Raw genomic sequence first — 21,935 nt, forward strand, 5'->3', positions numbered from 1 at the left:
TATCAAGACAGGGTGGAAGTATATGATGTGATGTCTGAAGAGGAACTCAAAGAAGAAACATTTTCAAGATTTTATGTGGGATTTACCCTTGTTAAGATTGCAACGTTTCTTCCAATTCCTTGCTATTGCAACTTTACTTCACTTAAGAAACCACATTTCTTTAAAATGAGCAATTAAAGACAAGGAAATAAGCTTTTGCTGCTTTTACATTATGGCCTGTTCAACACGTGCTTTTTCGTGATTTCTTGGAACATGAAAATTAACAGCTTTTGTCAGCTAATACTGTGGGAGTTCTAGATGAATCAAGGCAGACATGGTCAAGGTACGGTTTCTTGACTGGATTGCTTCCTCGAATGGTTGAGATCCTGTGTTCCTTAAATTTGTTGCCCAGCGCAGCTCAGCCCAATTCCCTTTCATGATCTCCATTTTCAGCCCACACATCTTCCTTCATTCAATGTTGTGGTCGTCATCGTCGTCGTTGTTGTTTCAAAATTTCTTTCCATGTTTCGAACTTCTCTTTCCTCTCCCATACGAGATGTTTTCTTGACATCTCATTTAGAAGTAGAATTACGTGTGAAGGGAAAAAAAAAGTGAGGGGAAAAAAAAAAAAAGGCTAGGCTTGACTAGCGGCACAAAATTCATTCAAACTGAATCTGATTATTCAAAAGACATGCCATGCAGCGCATTCTGGAAAGTGTAATCAATAAGATCCATATAGCAGGAGAAATTTCTGTTCCGGCAAGCGTGTCAGCAGCGTTCGGTCCGCAAGAGCTCTCCTTTTTTTTTTTTTTTTTTTTTTTTTTAAGGCATTTCGGTTCTGGGAAGACATGTCTATGTAGGTTATAGGGACATTTAACCCAAGTTCCCAGTGTAATAATCCACATTTCCGTCCAAAAAGTCCGGGTTGCTGTCGTTGTGGCTCATGGGCATTGTGGGGAATGTAGTCCAGAAGATCCTGTAGCCGCAGGCACTTTCTGCCTTCAGGAGGGCGGGTTATGGGTGGTGTTCTCCTCCGGCATTCTGGGAAGTACAGTCTAGGAATTCCGTATAATCGCAAGCACTTCCGCTCCAAAAGGGCTATGCTGGGGAATTCTGGGAAAGGTTGATCAAGTCTCCCTGTAGTAGCAGTCACTTCCGCTCCAAAGGGCTGTCTGGGAAAGGATCCGGGGTCCTTGTAGTCCCAGGCACTTCCGGCCCAGGAGGGTGAGTCAGTTTCGCATCGCATGTCCCTTTAGCTCCTCTTCGACTTGCTCTGGGGCAACAGTAATCGTAAACACGGTTTGAGGGAAAACAAGCTGAGCGGAGAGCGGGGTTTTGAGAGGTGGGGGCTACAGTTTTAGTTAACTTGGGCTGTCTTCTGGCTTTGGGGGAGATTCTCACGTCCCGGGACTAGGGCTGGCTCCACTTGTGCATCGCGGATTGCCAGATCTCCTTGGTCCTCTGCTCTCCCAATTCGCTTCCCTCGCCAGCAGCCGCTTTCTCTGGTGTTAACATTGAGCGAGTTACTTAATATCTGTGCCTCCGTTTGCTCATCTGTAAGATACGACATAGTAGTACCTTCCTAATGGCGTTGTTGTCAGAATTAAAAGAGACCGTGCAAAGGAAAGTCTTAAGCCGATGCCTGACTTGTGACAAATGGCAGCTTGTTTTTAATACTGTTACAATTCCCCGAGGAGCACGCATTTCTCTGAGCGGTGATTCCGGACCTTTCTCTCTGATCCGGGCAGGAAGCTGGATTCCCCTCTTTTTATTTTGACCTGTTTAGGAAGGAGAGGATTGGTTCCACCTGGTGCCTCTGGAGGTCTACTGGTTTATCTGGAACTAAGACGCAATCTGATAATTTACAGCCTTTCTTTCCTTAGCCCTGACTTCTCAAAATGGACTGCACGGAGGGGAAAAGAGAGTTTTACAAAGATGTGTTCAAATAAATCTGAGAATGTGTACTCGGTTGTGAGAAATGACAATAATTAAACCTTGATTGTTAAGTTCCAGTCTAAGTTAGCAAATTAACACATTTACATTGGTCCTCTGATGTATTAACTGCTATTTTCCCTGCTTTAAAGAAGAGGAGACTGAAATTCAGGGAGCTTAAGATTCTGCCTGTAGTCACCCAGCTAGTAGGAAGCAGAGCTGGAGTGGGAACCTGGGCACTGAGTCTAAAGTCTGAGTTCTTAATCTCTTTGGTATATTCTCCTTGAAATCCAATATCAGGGAGGTAGTTTGTAACTTGGTTTGGGGGGACCTTGAGTGTAAGGCTAATGTGTCAGGACTTTTCTGTGAGTGTTTAGAAACATTCTCAACCGCAGTTGATTCTTGTTATTTGTGGTAGTTATGTGTTATGAAGTCGTGTGTAGGCGCCTGCAACTTCTAACAGTAACTGCAAATATTGCAGTAACTCCAGTCGCCAGCTTTAATACAATTCAGTTCAATTCTGACTCTTAACTACCTGGAGTTACACCAGACTACAAATTACCCTTGAGGCACCAGTCCCAAGTTCATAATACTCGGGGATTCCCACGACCCCCCTCAGGTTGGGTAATTTGCTGGAACAACTCAGAATTTACTGAAAGTGATGCTTGTCCTCTGCACATGGAGTCAGAATATGTCACCCTCCAGGCACAGCCATGTATCTTACCAATTTTGGAAGCTCACTCAAATTTTGAGTGCCCAGAGTTTATATGGGGTTGTGTTACATAGGCACAATTGATGGAACCAATCAATGCCAATGTTGTTGAACTCAGTCTCCAGTCTCTTTCCCTGACTGCAAGCCCCAACTCCCAATCACATGGTTGGCCAGCCCCTACAGTAAGATTATGGGTGTGGCTGACCCCACTCTGTAATCTCCTTAGAATATGAACTGTCAAGTGTGGTCTGGGTGACTAACAGAAGACACCCCTATCACAAGAAATTCCAAAGATTTAGAGGTTATTTTCTGAGGAACTGGGTACGGAGAGATCAGGCGAGTTTTTGTTACGCTACACACCTCTAACAATTAATGAATACCGATCCACTCCCCTTAGGGGAAATCCAGGGTTAGGTTCCTGTGAGCCTCTGGTCACAACATTTCATCAACCTATACATAATCTCGTTTTAGTTGTGTTTTTGTTTAAAGACATCTTGTATCTTTGGCTTACTTCTTAAATTTGTATACAGTGATTCCCTAGGAAGTTCTTTGTTTCACCAGCCTTTTAGAGATTGCCCCCTATTTAATACCATCTAGAAACAATATCACAGCCTTCAGTACATTTAAACAAAACCTCTCAACTTAAATTTAAGCAAGTTGAATCTTAAATTGCATTGGAGGGCAGGTAATTGGAGCTCATTAAATAAGGTATTGATTCATTAATGTTGAACTCAGGACCAGCAGTGCTATGTCAGGCTTGAAGGAATCTTGTCTCACATGTGTTTTCTCCATTAGACACATGGCAGCCTTTTTTTTTTTTTTTGTTAAATTCAGTTTTATTGAAATACATTCACACACCATACAATCATCCATGATATACAATCCACTGTCCACAGTATGATAACATAGTTATGCGTTCATCACCACAATCTATCTCTGAACATTTTCCTTACATCAGAAAGAACCAGAACAAGAATAAAAAATAAAAGTGAAAAAAGAACACCCAAATCATCCCCCCATCCCACGCCATTTGTCCTTTAGTTTTTATCCCCATTCCTCCACTCATCCAATACACTAGATAAAGGGGGTGTGATCCACAAGGTCTTCACAATCACACTGTCACCCCTTGTAATCTACATTATTATATAATTGTCTTCAGGAGTCCAGACTGCTGGGTTGGAGTTCGGTAGCTTCAGGTATTTACTTCTAGCTATTCCAATACATTAAAGCCTAAGAGGTGTTATCTGTATAGTGCATAAGAATGTCCACCAGAGTGACCTCTCAACTCCATTTGGAATCTCTCAGCCCCTGAAACTATTTTGTCTCATTTTGCATCCCCCTTTTGGTCAAGAAGATACTCTCAGTCCTACGATGCTGGGTCCACATTCATCCCCGGGAGTCATACTCTGCGTTGCCAGGGAGATTTACACCCCTAGGGGTCGGGTCCCATGTCGGGGGAGGGCAGCGAGTTCACCTGTCGAGATGGCTCAGTTAGAGAGAGAGAGGGCCACATCTGAGCAACAAAGAGGTACTCAGGGGGAGACTCTTAGGCACCATTACATATAAGTTTAGACTCTCCTTTGTGGTAATGAGCTTCATAAGGGCAAGTCCCATGCTCGAGGGCACAGCACATCAAACCGCCAGTCCCAATGTTTGTGACAACATCAACACCAGTCCAGGTGAGGATGTCCAACACATCCGCACCTTCCCCCAGATCCTCGGGGCTGGGGAGGGGGAGGCTGTAAATATATTTTTTATTGTCTGCATGGCAGCCTTTTTGTGCTTAGAAACACTGGACAGCACTTCAGCACTATGCTTGGGGGCCACTTCAAACAGTGAAATCAACAACAGAAAGCTAAAAAATATGAACATCGTGACACTAAATAGATCACAAAAGGACACTTGTTTACAGTATGACAGCTGAAACAAGAAGGCAGGAAGTTGCATTATTCGACCACAGTTGGGAATATGTATGAAAGGTGACAGATTTTTCACCATTCTTCATGTCTGTGAATGACCACAAAAGTGCTGTAAATGTTGATTTGGGTATTACAAATAAATTTTAATAGTAGGCACATTCACAAATACAGAATCAGCAAATAATAAGGGTTGAGTTTTAAATTTTATTTTAAAATGTTTAGTATTTATATAGAAGTAATACATAATCATTATGGAGAATTCAGAAGACCCAGAATTATGCAAAGAAAAAAAAGAAAATATTACCCCTAACTCCAGGATGTACAGATAACAACTGTTGACATAATGCATTTCTGTGTAGTGGTTCTTTGTGCATATTTATTTACTTATAAATGTTCCACAAAGTTGATATCTTACTTTTTTATTTTCTTTTTACTGTGAAATTTCAAAATGCCCACAAGAAAAAATAGACTGATGAAGTGCCATGTAACTAACACCTCTCTTATCAACATTTGTCATTTTTGGTAAACTTATTCCTTTTGTGCCTACTTTTTTTTTGGCTTGAATATTTTAAGCAAATTCCAGGCATCAAGAAAGTAGGTTAGAAATTAATTATTATTATAAACTATGTACAGATGTGGGGAACTGAGTCTTCCATGTTGCCTGAGGCATATCTGGGGTGGTGGCTTAGAATGCTGAGCCGCAGGCCTGCATAGAATGCCATGCAGGCCCGCCCTGTAAAGATGTGTGTCTTGTGACTACCATTGTCTTAAACCTAGATTGTATACACCTAATGTAAATTATCCCTTCTGATATACACCTAAGAACCTTTAGCATATACACCTGATCTTCTGAAATAAATAGCTGGAGCAAGGCTGCATTGTCGTCCACTTAGCACGAGATGCAAGTGGGCCCCCTGCTCCCTTAATTCTTAGCTTTGTGTCCGTGTCTCATTCTTGCGTCACCCTGTCAGCAATATACAGAGACTAGGGAAGAGGAAATGTTAAAGCAACTTCAAGCTTTTCATTCTTGGCAACTGAGAAGAGGGGCACAGAAGAGTTCTGGTTTGAGGAAGGAAGATGATACAGTTTGTTCCTTCATTTGGAGTCTGACTTGCTACTCTTGTTATTTCTGGTTTCTCTCCACTCTGCTTGTTGGCAGAAGGTCTTCCTGTTGCAGGGAACAAGCATTGGAAGTGGGAAATTATTCAGTGATTGTGGGCAAGGTAGCTGTCCACCAGACAGGTAGAAGAAGGAGGCTGCAGCTTAGAATTCCTGAAATTGGTATCATAAAACAAAACAAAATTAAAATGATCTATAAAATTATTCTTGCTTTTTATCTCAGTGGTTCTCAAACTTTTGTATATTAAAATCCCTTTACACTCTTAAATGTTTGAGGATTCCCAAGAGCTTTTGATTTATTTTGTTTTTATCTGTCAATATTTGCTGTTAGAAATTAACAATTAAGAAAATATTCATTTATTTTTAAGAAATGCTAAATCTATAACAGATAATAGAAATAACAGCATTTATGAGAAAACTATATTTCCAAAAACAAATTTAGTGAGAAGAGTGGCATTGTTTTACATTTTTGCAAATCTCTTTAACTTCTGACTTTTAAGAAGACAACTGGATTTTTGTATCTGCTGCTGTGTTCTATCTGTTGTGATACATTGTTTTGGTTGGAGTAATGAAGGAAATCCAGCCTCCAACAATTACATAGTTGGAAAAGAAAGAATTACTTTAATAGCCTTAACAGATTATTTTGTATGTTCTCCTTTGATGCTACACCAAAATTCTACAAGTGGTAGTGTGCCAGCTTGGATATATTATATCCCTCAGAAAAAGCCATATTCTTCAATGCAATCTTGTGGGGCTAGATGTATTATTGTTGATTAGGTTGGAATCTTTGATTGTTTCCATGGAGATGTGACTCAATCATTTGTGGGCGAAACATTTGATTAAATTATTTCCATGGAGATATGAACACCGCCCATTCAGGGTGGGTCTTGATTTAATCACTGGAGTCCTATAAAAGAGCTCACAAACAGAAGGAGCTCGTAGCAGCTGAGAGTGACATTTTGGAGATGGCTGCTGAAAGCACGCTTTTGCTGACACTTTGGAGATGCTAGCCCAGTGTTTGCTCCAGAGAATCTAAGAGAGGACAAAATGCCCCAAAAGCAACATTTTGAAGAAAGCACAGGAGCTGAGAGAGGAGTGGAACACAACCCGGGATCAGCAGATGCCAGCCACGTGCCTTCCCAGCTAACAGAGGTTTTCTGGATGCCATTGGCCTTCCCTCGGTGTGGGTGTACTTGTGTTGATGTCTTAACTTGGACATTTTCATGGCCTTCAGACTGTAAATCCCCCTTTATAAATAAGCCAATCTATTTCTGGTATTTTGCATACCGGCAGCATTAGCAAACCGGATCAGGTAGTTTCTTAAGAGTTGTTGCAATATAGATTATGAGACTATATCAGTGTACTTTTTATACTCTTACATTAAAATCCTTTGTTTTGTCTTGTGCTTTGGGAACCTATCAAACTCATACAACTTTTCTGAAGTAATGTTGTGTACTGCAATGTGTGAATTTTATCTTTGACAATAAATGCTGTCAGTAATTTTCCTTGAAGTGACAGGCTTATTTTGTTCATTTCCAAAAGTTCTGCCAAATACCAGTTCTGAGTAACAGTAGTCTGTCAGCTGTTCTTTCAAGGAAATGGTATTTTATGAAAAAGAAATGCCTGGTTCACATTAAAACTCAACAAATGCCTTAAGTGCTTTTCCTTGAGATGACTTTGTATGCAGTAGAAGGGCTTATAAAGCTTACTTGACATGTAAGTCAGCATAAATTTTATGACAAAGTGTTACAAGGACATACATTCAAGGGTTGAGATGTAATAAAATTATTAACTTTTATTGTTTCATCAATTATCTTAAGTGAAATTGGCATTTTATTTTTTTTTGTTTTTACTGTGAGGACATGGCATTAAAGAGTACAGTGACTACTTGTACATTTTGGTTCCACTGCCTTGATTCATGCCAAGGTGCCAGCTACAGGCATACCTTGTTTTATTGCACTTTTCTTTATTGTGCTTCACAGATACTGCATTTTTACAAATTGAAGGTTTGTGGCAACCCTGTGTCAAGAAAGTTTCAGCACCATTTTTGAATGGCATGTGGTCACTTCATGTCTCTGTGTCATATTTTGGTAATTCTCATAGTATTTCAAATATTTTCAGTATTAGTATATCTGTTACAGTGATCTGGGATCAGTGATCCTTAAAGTTACTATTCCAGCTGTCTTTGGGCCCCACTCTCTTTGCCCATATAAGACGGTGAACTTAATTGATAAATGTCATGTGTGCTCCAACTGCTCCACTTACTGGCCATTCCCCTGTCTCTCTCTCTCCTCAGGCTTCCCTGTTGCCTGAGTGTGCCAGTTTGTATATATTATGTCCCCCAGAAAAAGCCATATTCTTTAATGAAGTCTTTTGGGGATAGATTGATTAATCTTTTTGATTAGGATGTGACCTCTTGATTGAATGTTTCCATTGGCCCCACCTATTAAGGGTGGGGTCTTGATAAGTTTACTGGAGTCCTTTAAAAGGAGCAGACCCAGTCGCTGGCTGAAGCTTTGAGATGCTAGCCCAGGGTTTGCTCAGGAGAAGCTAAGAGAGGACAAAATGCCCCAAGAACAGCTGAGAGAGACTTTTGGAGAGAAGCTTCGGAACTGACAGAGATGCTCAGATGGAGTTGCAGACAGAAGGATGCTCAGGAGCTGAAAGAGGAGCTGGAACACAACCTGGGACCAGCAGATACCAGCCACATGCCTTCCCAGCTGACAGAGATTTTCCGGATGCCATTGGCCATTCTTCAGTCAAGGTATCCTCTTGTTGATGCCTTAATTTGGACACTTTTATGGTCATAGAACTGTAAATTTGTAGCCAGATAAACCCCCTTTATAAAACCCATTCCATTTCCAGCTGTAGCAAACAGAACACTGAGATTAAACAATATCAAAATTAGGCCAATTAATACCCGACAATGGCCTCTTAAGTGTTCACCTGAAAGGAAGAGTTGCACATCTCTCTAAATCAAAAGCTAGAAATGATTAAGCTTAGTGAGGAAGACATGTTGAAAGCAAAGATGGATTGAAAGCTAGGCCCCTTGCACCAAAGTTAGCCAAGTTGTGAATGCAAAGGAACAGTTCTTGAAGGAAATTTAAAGTGCTACTCTATATGAATGATAAAAAAGTGAAACAACCTTATTGTTGATATGGAGAAAGTTGTAGTGGTCTGGAAAAAAGATCAAACCAGCTATAACATTCCCTTAATCCAAAAACTAACACAGAGCAAGGCTGTAACTCTCTTCAATTCTATGAAGGCTAGGAGAGATGAGGAAGCTGCAAAAGAAAAATTGGAAGCTAGCAGAGGCTGGTTCATAAGGTTGAAGGAAAGAAGCCATCTCCATAACATAAAAGTGCAGGTGAAGCAGCAAGTGCTGATGTAGAAATTGAAGCAAGTTATTCAGAAGATCTTGCTAAAATAATTGATGAAAGTGGTTATAGTAAACAACAGATTTTCAGTGTAGATTAAAACAGCATTCTTTTGGAAGAAGACACCATCTAGAACTTTCAGAGCTAGAGAGAAGTCAATGCCTGACTTCAAAGCTTCAAAGGATAGGCTAACTCTCCTGTTAGGGGCTATTGCAGCTTGTGACTTTAAGTTGAAGCCACTGCTCATTTACCATTCCAAATATCTAGGGCCCTTAAGAATTATGTTAGATCTACTCTGCCTGGACTCTATAAATGGAACAACAAAGCCTGGATGATAGCACATGTGTTTACAACATGGTTAACTGAATATTTTAAGTCCATTGTTGAGACCTACTACTCAGAAAAAAATTCTTTTCAAAATATTAGTGCACATTGACAAAGCAACTAGTTACCCAAGAGCTTTGATGGAGACATACAATGAGATGAATGTTGTTTACATGCATGCTAATATAACATCCATTCTGTAGCCCATGAATCAAGGAGTCATTTTGACTTTCAAGTCTTATTATTTAAGAAGTACATTTCATAAGGCTGTAGTGCCATACATAATGATTCCTCTGGTGAATCTGGGCAAAGTAAATTGAAAATCTTCTGAAAATGATTCACTATTCTAGATGCCATTAAGAACATTTGTGATTTGTAGTAGGTAGTCAAAGTATCAACAGTAACAGGAGTTTGGGAGAAGTTGATTCCAACCCTCACAGATGACTTTGAAGGGTTCAAGATTTCAGTGGAAAAAGTAACTGCAGATGTGGTGGAAATAGGAAGAGAACTAAAATTAGAAACGGAGCCTGAAGATGTGACTGAATTGGTGCAATCTAATGATAAAACTTTAACAGATGAATAGTTGCTTCTTATGGATAAGCAAAGAAAATGGTTTCCTGAGATAGAATTTACTCCTGGTGAAGATGCTATGAACATTGTTGAAATGACAAATGATTTCCAATATTACATCAACTTAGTTGATAAAACAGCAGCAGGATTTGAGAGGATTGACTTCAAATTTGAAGGTTCTATTGTGGATAAAATGATATCAAACAGCATCTCATGCTACAGAGAAATCTTTCATGAAAGGAAAAGTCAATTTGTGCAGCAAACTTCACTGTTGTCTTATTTTAAGAAACTGCCATAGCCATTCCATCCTTCAACAAACAACATCCTAATCAGTCTGCAGCCATTGATGTCAAAGCAAGACCTTTGTATAGCAAAAATTTTACAACTTATTGAAGGCCCAGATGATGGTTAGCATTTTTTAGAAATGACATTTTTTTCATTAAGGTATATAGATTGTTTTTTAGACATAACACTGTTACACATTTAATAGACTATGGTATCGTATAAACATAACTTTTATATGTGCTAGGAAACCAGAAACTTTGTGTGACTAGATTTATTGCTATATTCACTTTATTGTGGTGGTCTGAAATCAAACCTGCCATATCTTCAAGGTATGCCTGTGTTTAAACACCATTCTTTTTCACCATTAGTATAAATGTAAAAGGTGAAAAAGACAACACTGTAGTATTATTATATTAGTTTTGACCTTATGAACCCTTTTAAAATTGGCCCCTGTGTCAGTTTGAATCTGTTAAGGACCCCAGAAGAGTCATGATCTTTTAATCCAATTTTGTGGGGTGAGATCTTTTGATTAGATTATTTTCATGGAGATGTGACTCTGTCCATTCAGGGTAGGTCTTCATTTGATCACTGGAGTCCTTTAAGAGAGCTCACCAAGAGAAGGAGCTCAGAGAAGCTGAAAGAGAATTTTGGAGAGAAGCCAAGAGCTGACACAGATGCTTGGAGATACTAGGAGATGCAGACAAAAGGATGTTTGGAGATGCTAAACTAAGAGATGTAGCCCAAGTTTGCACCAGAGAAGCTAAGAGAAGACCCCCGGATGCTTAGAAATGTCCTGGGAGAACAAGCAAGGATGCACAGAGGCTGAGATAAGCTAAGTGAGACAGAGCCCCGAGACATTTAGGAGAAAGCCGTTTTGAAACCAGAACCCAGGAGCCAAGCATCAGCAGATGCCTGCCATGTGCCTTCCTAGCTGATAGAGATGTTCTGGATGCCATCAGCCTTTCCTCAGTGAGGGTATCCTCATGTTGATGCCCTTGTTTGGCCACTTGTATGGCCTTAGAACTGTAAATTTGTAACCTAATAAACCGTCTTAATAAAAACCAATCTATTTCTGGTATCTTGCATAATGGCAGCTTGAGCAAACCAGAATAGCCCCTATTTTTTAAAAAAAATTGATCTGATAGGTCTAAAATGAAGGCTGCCTTTTTGCTTTGAGAATTTGCTTCCAGGGGCATTTACAAATCATGATACTTCTCTTTTCTCTTAGAGTTCCAGGGGGTACCTTCTAATAGAGAGAAGTGAGGAGCGGTGACTCAGGAAGCTTAAGTGTAATGCCCAGGTCTTCTTCTGGATTCCTGAAACCCCCTGGTCAATTCCCTTCCTCCTAGTCAGCCAATGTGGTGTAGGGGTTATGAACATGAATTCAGTCCACAGATCACCTGGGCTCATACCTAGGGTGGTAACTCTCAGCCCTGACTGCATCCTGAAATCCCCTAGGAGGCTTTCCAAAATGTACAGAGGCCTGCTTCCTACCTTAACGGATTCTGACTTACTTTGAAAGATGTTCCAGTTTGCTAAAGCTTCTGTTATGCAAAATACCAGAAATGGAGTGGCTTTTATAAAGGAGGTTTATTAGGTTACAGATTTGCAGTTCTAAGGCCATAAAGGTGTCCAAACTAAGGCATCAACAAGAGGATACCTTCACTGAAGAAAGCCCAATGGCATTCGGAACACCTCTGCTGGGAAGGCATGTGGCTGGTGTCTGCTGGTCCTTGGCTCCCATGTTGTGTTTCAAAATGGCTTTCTCCAAAATGTCTCTGGGCTTCTGTCTTTGCTCCTCTCTCTCAGCTCCTGAGTGTCCTTTCTTCTTTCTTGCAGGGCCTTTCTCTCTAAGCATCTTGGGATCCTCTCTTATATTCTCCGGGGCAAACTCTGGGCTTCATCTCTTAGCTTATCATCTCCAAACATCTTTTGCTCTGCATCTCCAAGCATCTCCCAGTGCCAGAGTCTGTGTCAGCTCTTAACTTCTTTTAAGGACTCCAGTGAACTAATTAAGACCCACTCTGAATTGGCGGGGTCCACACCTCCAGGGAAATAATTTAATCAAAGGTCTCACCCACAGTTGGGTGAGTCACATCTCCATGGGGACAGTCAATCAAAAGTTTCCACCCTAATCAGAAGATTAATAAGTCTGCCCCCACAAGACTGCATTAAAGAACTTGGCTTTTGTGGGGACATAATAGATTCGAACTAGTACAGAAGGGGACTGGGAACTTTTTAAGTTCCCTTGCAATTTTTTTGAGTTTTTATTTTGGTAACATATATACAACCTATAATTTCTGTTAACCACATTCAAATAAATAATTCAAGGCTGTTAATTACATTCACAGTGTTGTGCTACCATTAGGAAAACTTTTCCATCACCCCAAACAGAAATTTTGTACCAATTAAGCTTTAGCTTCCCATCCCTACCTCCACCTCAGTCCCTGGTAATCTGTATTCTGGTTTCTGACTGTATAAATTTGCTTATCCTTATATTTCATAGTAGTGAGATCATACAATATTTGTCCTTTTGTTTATAGCCTATTCACTCCGCATGATACCTTCACGGTTCATCCATGTTGTTGCATATATCAACGCTTCATTCCTTTTCATGGCTGCATTCCATTGCTTGTATATATTGCATTGTGCTTATCCTTTCATTTGTTGAAGGACACTTGGGTTACTTCCATCTTTTGGCAATTATGAATAACACAACTGTGAACACTGGTGTGCAAATATATGTTCAAGCCCCTGGTTTCATTTCTTTAGCACTTCATTCCTTTTCATGGCTGCATTCCATTGCTTGTATATATTGCATTGTGCTTCTCCTTTCATTTGTTGATGGACACTTGGGTTACTTCCATCTTTTGGCAATTATGAATAACACAGCTATGAACACTGGTGTGCAAATATATGTTCAAGCCCCTGGTTTTATTTCTTTTGGGGACATACCTAGTAGTGGGATTGCCAGGTCATATGGTAATTCTATATTTATCTTTCTGAGGAACCACCATTTTTTCCACAACTGTACCATTTTACATTCCCACCAACAATGAACAAGTGTCCATATTTCTCCACATCCTCCAACACTTCATCAACATTAAAAACTTTTGTGCCTCAAAGGACTTTATCATGAAAGTAAAAAGACAACCTGCTCAATGGTAGAAAATATTTTAAATAGTAGCCATTTTAGTGGTTGGGAAGTGGTATCTTGTGATTTTGATTTGAATTTCCATAATGTCTAATGATGATGAGCATCTTTTGTGTGCTTTTTGGCCATTTATAGATCTTTTTTGGAGAAATGTGTATTTAAGTCTTTTGCCCTTTTTTTGGTGAGAGTTGTCAATTTATTTTCTCTCAACTGCAAATCTACCCTTCTTTGCTGTTTTGGGCTACTAGAGCTAGACCCCGTAAACACTTTCCCTTTGCCAGCACAACGTAAGATTGTGTCAGTAGAGGGTGAGAGAGGGACATGGCAAGGCATAGCAGGAGAAAGGGCTTCTCTTGCTGTTACAGCATTTTTGCTTATTTTTAATTGGGTTGTCTTTTTGTTGCTGAGTTGTAGGATTTCTTTATATATGTTAGATATTAAACCCTTGTCAGATTTGTGGTTTACAAATATTTTCTACCATTGAGCAGGTTGTCTTTTTACTTTCATGATAAAGTCCTTTGAGGCACAAAAATGTTTAATGTTGATGAAGTCTTATTTTTTTCTTTTTTTGCTTGTGCTTTGGGTGTAAAGTCTAAGAACTCATTGTATAACACAGGGTCCTGAAGATGCTTCCCTGTGTTTTCTTTTGGGAGTTTGTGTTTCTAGTTCTTGTATTTAGGTCTTTGATCCATTTTGGGTTGAGTTTTGTATATGTTATGAGGTAGGGATCTACCTTTATTCTTTTGCATATGGACATCTTGTTTCCCAGCACCATTCGTTGAAGAAACTATTCTTTCTCAATTGAGTGAACTTGGTACCTTTGTCAAAAATCAGCTGGCCAAACAAAACTGTCCTTCAAATATGAGGGAGAGTTTAACATATTCTCAGACAAACAGACAATGAGAGAGTTTGTGAACCTGATACCTACTCTACAGGAAATACCAAAGGGAGCACTACAGACAGATATGAAGAGACAGGAGAGAGAGGTTTGGAGCACAGTTTTGGTTATGGTAGCACAATAATGTAAGTACACTGAAAAAAGATGACTCTGAGAATGGTTGAAAGAGAAAGGTTAGGGGCATGTAGGACACCAGAAGGAAGGATAGAAGATAAAGACTGGGGCTGTATGGCTTAATGAAACTTAGAGCAGTCAATGATTGTGATAACATGTACAAATATGTTTTACATGAAGGAGAACAAATGCATGTCAACCTTGTAGGTGTTAAAAGGAATGCAAACTAGAGTCTATAGTTAACAATAACATTGCAATATGCTTTCTTCATTGTAACAAAGGCAATATACCAAAACTAAATGCCTATAAGAGGGGGCTTAAGTGGGGGGTATGGGATTCTTGGCATTAGTGTTGTCATCTGACTTTTTAATGGTATTTTATTTTATTTTTACCTTTTGTGGCTTTTAGTTGCCATTTTTTTCTTTCTATTTCTTTTGTCTTTTTACTTTTTTTGCCTCTCTTTCTTTGTGGCTGTATTTTATCTTATTTTTACTTTTCCTTTTATCTTTTTCATTCTTTTGTTTCAACTCTTTCTCTGAGGAATGAATATATGTAAGTGCTAATTGTGGTGATGAATGCATAACTATATGATGATACTGTAAACAGTTGTACCTGTGGATGATTGTATGGTATTTGAATATATCCCTATAAAATTGCAGGGAAAAAAATAAGCAGAGGGACACAAGTACTGGAGAGAACTTGGAGATGGAGATGTATGTAATCACTGTGGTTGGGAAGTAGAAAGGTGTTAGCCTGTCTGGAGGACAGTGTGGTGGTTCCACAAGAAGCTAGGTATGTGAGTGTCAGAAGATCCTGCAACCCCACTATGGGGTATATACTTGGAAGATCTGAGAGCAGGAACATGAATGGACATTTGCACACTGATGTTTATGGCAGAAGTACTCACGATTTGCAATGGACGGAGGTCACCTAAGGGTACGTTGACTGATGAACAGAATGGTGGTCTGTGGTATATGCATACAATAGAATATTTAGTGGCTACAAGAGGGAATGAAGCTGTGAGACACACAAATAGGTGAATGGATCTTGAGTACAGCATTTTGATTGAAGCATGCCATAAACAAGAGGACAAACATTATAATGCCTCACTAATATGAACTAATGATAACGTGTAAACTGTGAGACCTTAATCTTAGGGCACAGCTTATCAGGGGGATGCTTATTATAATGGACTCTAGATTGTAAGCTCTTACAGAAGCCACATCCTGAGTTGTAATGGTTATCTCTAAATCCTGAGGTGCTGAGCTCCTTGTGTATAACCTGGTCGATATCTGGAACTTTGGGTATCTGTGTGACATACGAGACTTGGACCTGGAGCTTGGCAGCTATGAATGTTGGTATTACCCCATAAGGCAACTGTTGAAGTAGCTGAAAAAGCATTCAGACTTCAATTAGAGATACAAACGAAGTGGATATGGTCAGGACTAGGGCTAAATCGGGCCTACAGGTAAAGGACGATACTGACTGGGTTTTAAAACTACAACGTTTGTACAAGACCAAGGGAGGAGATGTTTATTTGGTGCAGGATCTATATTTTCTGTAGCACACTAGATAATTTAACCTCTATGATCAGTTTGTTTGAACACCATACATGCATGGAGCTGTGAAAGGGAAGTGGGACTTGATGAGTTTTTACAGGCTGGGATGAAATCCCGATACATTCCAGAGTGATATGGGCAGAGTATCAAAGTGTATTTGTGGGGCACCTTGAGGAACTGGGGAGAAATGTGGAAATGTTGGACTTCCCCAACTGGGCTATTGCTGATTTTACCACAAACATTGAGGACTGCCGATTTAGTGGGCTGAGCCCTTGATCTGAGGGCTCTCCATTGTGAGGCTGGTTTCTGCAAGGGAGATGCTAAGCCTACTTACAGTTATGCTTAAGAGACACCCCCAGAGAGCCTCTGTGTTGCTCAGATGTGGCCCCATCTCTCTCTAAGCCCACTTGTCAGGTGAAGCCACTACCGTCCCCCCTACATGGGACATGACACCCAGGGTGTAAATCTCCCTGGCAACATGGGGAATGACTACTGGGGAGAGTCTGGACCCAGCACAGTGGGATTGAGAGGATCTTCTGGACCAAAAAGGGGAAGATAGATGAAACAAGATAAGGTTCCAGTGGCTGGGAGATTTCAAATGGAGTTGAGAGATCATTCTGGAGGATATTCATATGTGCTATATAGATATCACCTTTTAGTTTTTAGAGTGTTGGAATGGCTAGAAGGAAATGCCTGAAGCTGTCAAACTACAACCCAGTGATCTTGATTCGTGAAGATGATTATATAACTTTGTAGCTTGCACAGTGTGGCTGTGTGAGTGTGAAAACCTCGTGGCTTGCACTCCCTTTATCCAGTGTATGAACAGATGAGTGGGAAAATGGGGACAAAAGTTGTATGAAGAATAGGGTAGGATGGAGGTGATGGAAAGATCTAGGTATTCTTTTTTGCTTTCATTTTTTATTTTGGAGTAAGGGAAAAGTTCAAAAATTGATTCTGGTGATGAACACACAAGTGTATGATGGTACTGTGAATAATCAGTCGTACATTGTAGATGACTGTAGGGTGTGTGACTATATCTCAATAAAATGGTATTAAAGTCAGTAAACAATGTGGGGAGGAGGGGAAGGGGATGTTTTGGATATTCTTTTTATTTTAATTTTTATTTTATTTTTGGAGTAATGAAAATGTTCAAAGATTGATTGTGGCAATGAATACACAACTGTCTGATGATACTGTGAACAACTGATTGTACACCTTGAATGATTGTATGTTATGTGACTATATCTCAATAAAATTGCATAAAAACATCAGCTCACCATAAATGTGAGGGTTGATTTTTAAGCTCTCAATTCTACTCCATTGTTTTGTATATTTGTCCTTGTACCACTACCCTCCTGGGTTTTTTTTTTTAATTTTTTTTATTGTGAACTTTAACATATATGTATATGATAACATTCAATGTATGGTTGCATAAGTAGAGAGCAAAACTCAAAGAATGTCATGGGTCACAGTTCCACAACTTCAGCCATTTCCATTATTATAAAATATAACACACATACAGAAAGGTGTCATCTCTTGATGTACAGCTCAACAAACAGTCATATAGGTAATTTCAAAAATTGTTATTGATTATAGTTCCACAATTTCAATTCTTTCCTTTTTATGCAATACAAAGTATAGAAATATGAAGACCTTCAAGGCACAATTCAGTGAGCAACTATAGAGCAAATCCCAAAGGATGAATCCCATTAATGTACCATAGTCACTCCTGACCATTGAGATCACCCTCATTATCACATCTGTACATATTTGATTATTGTTCTTCCTTCACTAGGTTCTGATTATCTCTAGGTCCCCTATAGTCTACTTTTTAAGACACTTATTTTACATTTTTCACAGAGCTCACATTAGTGGTAACATTCAGTATCTCTCCTTTTGTTCTTTTGTGTCTGGCTTATTTCACCCAGCACTATGTCTTCAAGGTTCATCCATGTTGCCATATGTTTCATGACCTTGTTCCTTCTTACTGCCGCATAGTATTCCATCGTGTGTCTGTATATACCACATTTTGTTTATTCACTCATCTGTTGAAGGACGTTTGGATTGTTTCCGTTTCTTGGAAATTGTGAATAATGCTGCTATGACCATCAGTGTGCAACTATCTGTTTCGTGTAACTGCTTTCAGATCTTCTAGGTATATACCAAGAACTGAAATGGCTGGATCATAGGGTAACTCGATATCTAGTTCTGGGAGGAACTGCCAAATTGTCCTCCAGAGTGGCTGTACCATTATACTGTCCCACCAGCAATGAATAAGAGTTCCAATTTCTCCACATCCTCTCCAGCACTTGTTGTTTCCTGTTTGTTTGATGGCAGCCATTCTAACTGGTGTGAGATGATATCTCATTGTGGTCTTGATTTGTATCTCCCTAAGAGCTAGTGAAGAGGAACATTTTTTTCCTGTGTTTTTTAGCCATTTGTGTTTCCTCTTCACAGAACTGTCTTTTCATATCTTTTGCCCATTTTATAATTGGGGTGTTTGTACTATTGTTGGTGATTTGTAGGATTTCTTTATATATGCAAGATATCAGACTCTTATCAGATACATGGTTTTCAAATACTTTTTTTCCCATTGAGTTGCCAGCCTCTTTATCTTTTTGACAAATTCCTTTGAGGAACAGAAGCTTTTAAGTTTGAGTAGTTCCCATTTATCTGTTTTTTCTTTTGTTGCTTGTGCTTTGGGTGTAAGATCTAAGAAGCAACCTCCCAATACAAGGTCTTGAAGATGTTTCCCTACATTATCTTCTGGGGGGTTTTTGGTATTGTCTGTTATATTGAGGTCTTTGATTCACTTTGAGTTAATTTTTGTGTAGGGTGTGAGGTAGGGGTCCTCTTTCATACTTTTGGATTTGGATATCCAGTTCTCCCAGTCCCATTTGTTGAAGAGACTGTTAGGTCCCAGTTCAGTGGATTTGGGGACTGTATTAGTTAGGGTTCTCTAGGGAAACAGAATCAATGAGAGGTGTCTCTGACTATCAAATTGTAAAAGTGACTCACAACTGTGGGTATGCACGAGTCCAAATTCTGTAGAGCCGTCAACATACTGTCAACTCCAAGGAAGATGTCCAATGAACTCCTCAGGAAATTAACCGGCAACTTCGACAAACTCCTCAGGAAATGCTTCACTGGGCAGCCGAAGAAGAAGTGAAGGTCCTCTATCTGTCTTGCTTCTAAGTCTTCAACTGATTAATTGGATTAAATCCAGCCAATTGCATTCTCTCATTATGGAAGGCACGCCCTTTGGTGAGTCATCAGTCACAGCTGCAGTCAGTTGACTGATGATTTAATAAACCAGCCTGTTGGTTTATTAACCAGCCTCAAACACCCTTACAGCAATTGTTAGGCCAGTGTTTGCTTGTCCAGACAGCTGGGTACTATCACCTGGCCAAGTTGACACATGAACCTAACCATCACAGGGGCCTTACCAAAAATCAGTCAACCATAGATCTGGGGGTCTATTTCTGAATTCTCAATTTGATTCCATTGATCAATATGCTGTCTTTGTAGCAATACCATGCTGTTTTGACTACTGTGGCTTTATAGTAAGCTTCAAAGTCCGGAAGTGTAAGTCGTCCCACTTTCTTTTTCTTCTTTAGAATGTTTTTAGCAATTTAAGGCATCTTTCCCTTCTGTTTGCTAATGCAAAATACCAGAAGTGGATTGGCTTTTATAAAGGGTGTTTATTTGGTTACACAGTTACAATCTTAAGGCCACAAAGTGTCCAAGGTAATACATCAACAATCGGGTACCTTCACTGGAGGATGGCCAGTGGCATTAGGAAAACCTCTGTTAGCTGGGAAGGCACATGGCTGGCATCTGCCCCAGAGTTCTGGTTTCAAAATGGCTTTCTCCCAGGACATTCCTCTCTAGGCTGCAGTTCCTCAAAAATGTCACTCTTAGTTGCTCTCAGGGCATTTTTCCTCTCTTAGCTTCTCTGGAGTAAAAGTCTGCTTTCAACAGCCGTCTTCAAACTGTCTCTCATCTGCAGCTCCTCTCTTCAAAGTGTCCCTCTTGGCTGTAGCAAGCTTGCTACTTCTGTCTGAGCTTTTATAGGGCTCTGGTAAACTAATCAAGGCCCATGCCAAATGGGCGGGACCACACCTTCATGGAAATCATCCAATCAGTTATCACCTATAGTTGGGTGGGTCGCATCTCCATGGAAACACTCAAAGAATTACAATCTAATCAGTACTAATACATCTGCCCACACAAGATTGCATCAAAGATAATGGTGTTTTGGGGAACATAATACATTCCAACTGGCACACCTTCCAAATAAATTTGATAACCAGCTTTTCCAGTTCTGCAAAGTAGGTTGTTAGAATTTTGATTGTTGTGCCGGTTTGAATGTATTATGTCCCCCAGAAAAAGCCATATTCTTTGATGCAATCTTGTGGGGCAGACATAATAGTGGGGATTAAGTTGGAACATTTGGATTAGGTTGTTTGCATGGAGATGCGCCCCACCCAACTGTAGATGATAACTGATGGGATATTTCCATGGAGGCATGGCCCCTACCCATTCAGGGTGGGCCTTGATCAGTGGAGCCATATAAATGAGCTGACTCAAAAAAAAGGAACTCAGTGCAGCTGTGAGTGACCTCTTGAAGAGGAGCAAGCTTGCTAGAGAGGAACGTCCTGAGAGAAAGCCATTTTGAAACCAGAACTTTGGAGCAGACGCCAGCCACGTGCCTTCCCAGCTAACAGAGGTTTTCCGGAAACCAGAACTTTGGAGCAGACACTAGCCACCGGCCTTCCCAGCTAACAGAGGTTTTCCGGACACCATTGGTCATCCTTCAGTGAAGGTACCTGATTACTAATGTGTTACCTTGGACACTTTATGGCCTTAAGACTGTAACTGTGTAGCCAAATAAACCCCCTTTTTATAAAAGCCAATCCATTCCTGGTGTTTTGCATTCCAGCAGCATTAGCAAACTAGAACAATTGTCATTGCATTGAATCTGTAGATCAGCTTGGGTAGGATTGACATCTTAACAAAGTTAAGCCTTCCTATCCAGAAACACAGTGTATTTTTCCATCTCTTTAGGTTCCCTTCTATATCTTTTGGTAAAGTTGAATAATTTTCATTGTAGACATCATTTACATCCTTGCTAAAGTTTATTCCTAGGTACTTGATTTTTTTATTTGCTATTGAGAATGGAATCTTTTTGTTGAATGACTCTTCCGTTAAGTCATTTCTAGTGTATAGGAACATAATTGACTTTTGTGCATTAATCTTGTATCCCACCACTTTGCTAAATTTGCTTATTAGCTCAAGTAACTGTGTCATCAGTTTCTCAGGATTTTCCAAATGTATGATCACATCATTTGCAAATAATGACAGTTTTATTTCTTCCTTTCCAATTTAGATGCCTTTTATTTCTTCATCTTGCTGGATTGCTCTTGCTAGAATGTCTAGCACGATGTTGAATAGTAGTAGTGAAAGCAGGCATCCTTGCCTCTTAGCGGGAAGGCTTTCAGTCTCTTGCCATTGAGTACTATGCTCGCTGTGGGTTTTTCACATATGCCCTTTATCATATTAGGAAGTTTCCTTCAATTCCTACCTTTTGAAGTGCTTTTATCAAAAAGAATGCTGAATTTTGTTGAATGCTTTTTCAGCATCTATTGAGATCATTTGATTTTTCCCTTTTGGTTTGTTAATGTGTTGTATTACTTTGATTTCTTACGTTGAACCATCCTTGCTTGCCAGAAATGAACCCCACTTGGTCATGGTGTATGATTTTTTACATCTGTCTTTGAATTAGATTTGCCAGTATTTTTTGAGAATTTTTGTATCTATATTCATTATGGGGAGATCGGCTTGTAGTTTTCCTTTCATACAAAGAAAGCATCTTTATCTTCTTTTAATATTTGAGTGATGTTAGCTTCATAAAATGAGTTAGAAAGTGTTTCTTTTTTCCCTCAATTTTTTGAAAGACCTTACATAGGATTGGTGTCAGTTCTTTCTGGAAA

The 21,935-nt window shown here is 39.7% G+C and overlaps 1 protein-coding gene across 2 annotated transcripts in view; it reads left to right on the plus strand.

Annotated features, from left to right (window-relative positions):
- Positions 1–1,156: 1,156 nt before the first annotated feature.
- The window catches only part of ZNF235 (zinc finger protein 235), a 65,332-nt gene continuing 44,553 nt past the window's right edge, over positions 1,157–21,935 (plus strand). The window contains exon 1 of one of the 2 annotated variants that reach the window (XM_037819378.1): positions 1,157–1,203. The gene's annotated coding sequence lies outside the window, so the exon portion shown is untranslated. The remainder of the gene's footprint in view (positions 1,204–21,935) is intronic. The other variant, XM_037819377.1, reaches the window with a different exon arrangement.

The sequence above is a fragment of the Choloepus didactylus genome, chromosome 27, assembly GCF_015220235.1.
Source record: "Choloepus didactylus isolate mChoDid1 chromosome 27, mChoDid1.pri, whole genome shotgun sequence".
NCBI classification, from domain to species: Eukaryota; Metazoa; Chordata; class Mammalia; order Pilosa; family Megalonychidae; genus Choloepus; species Choloepus didactylus.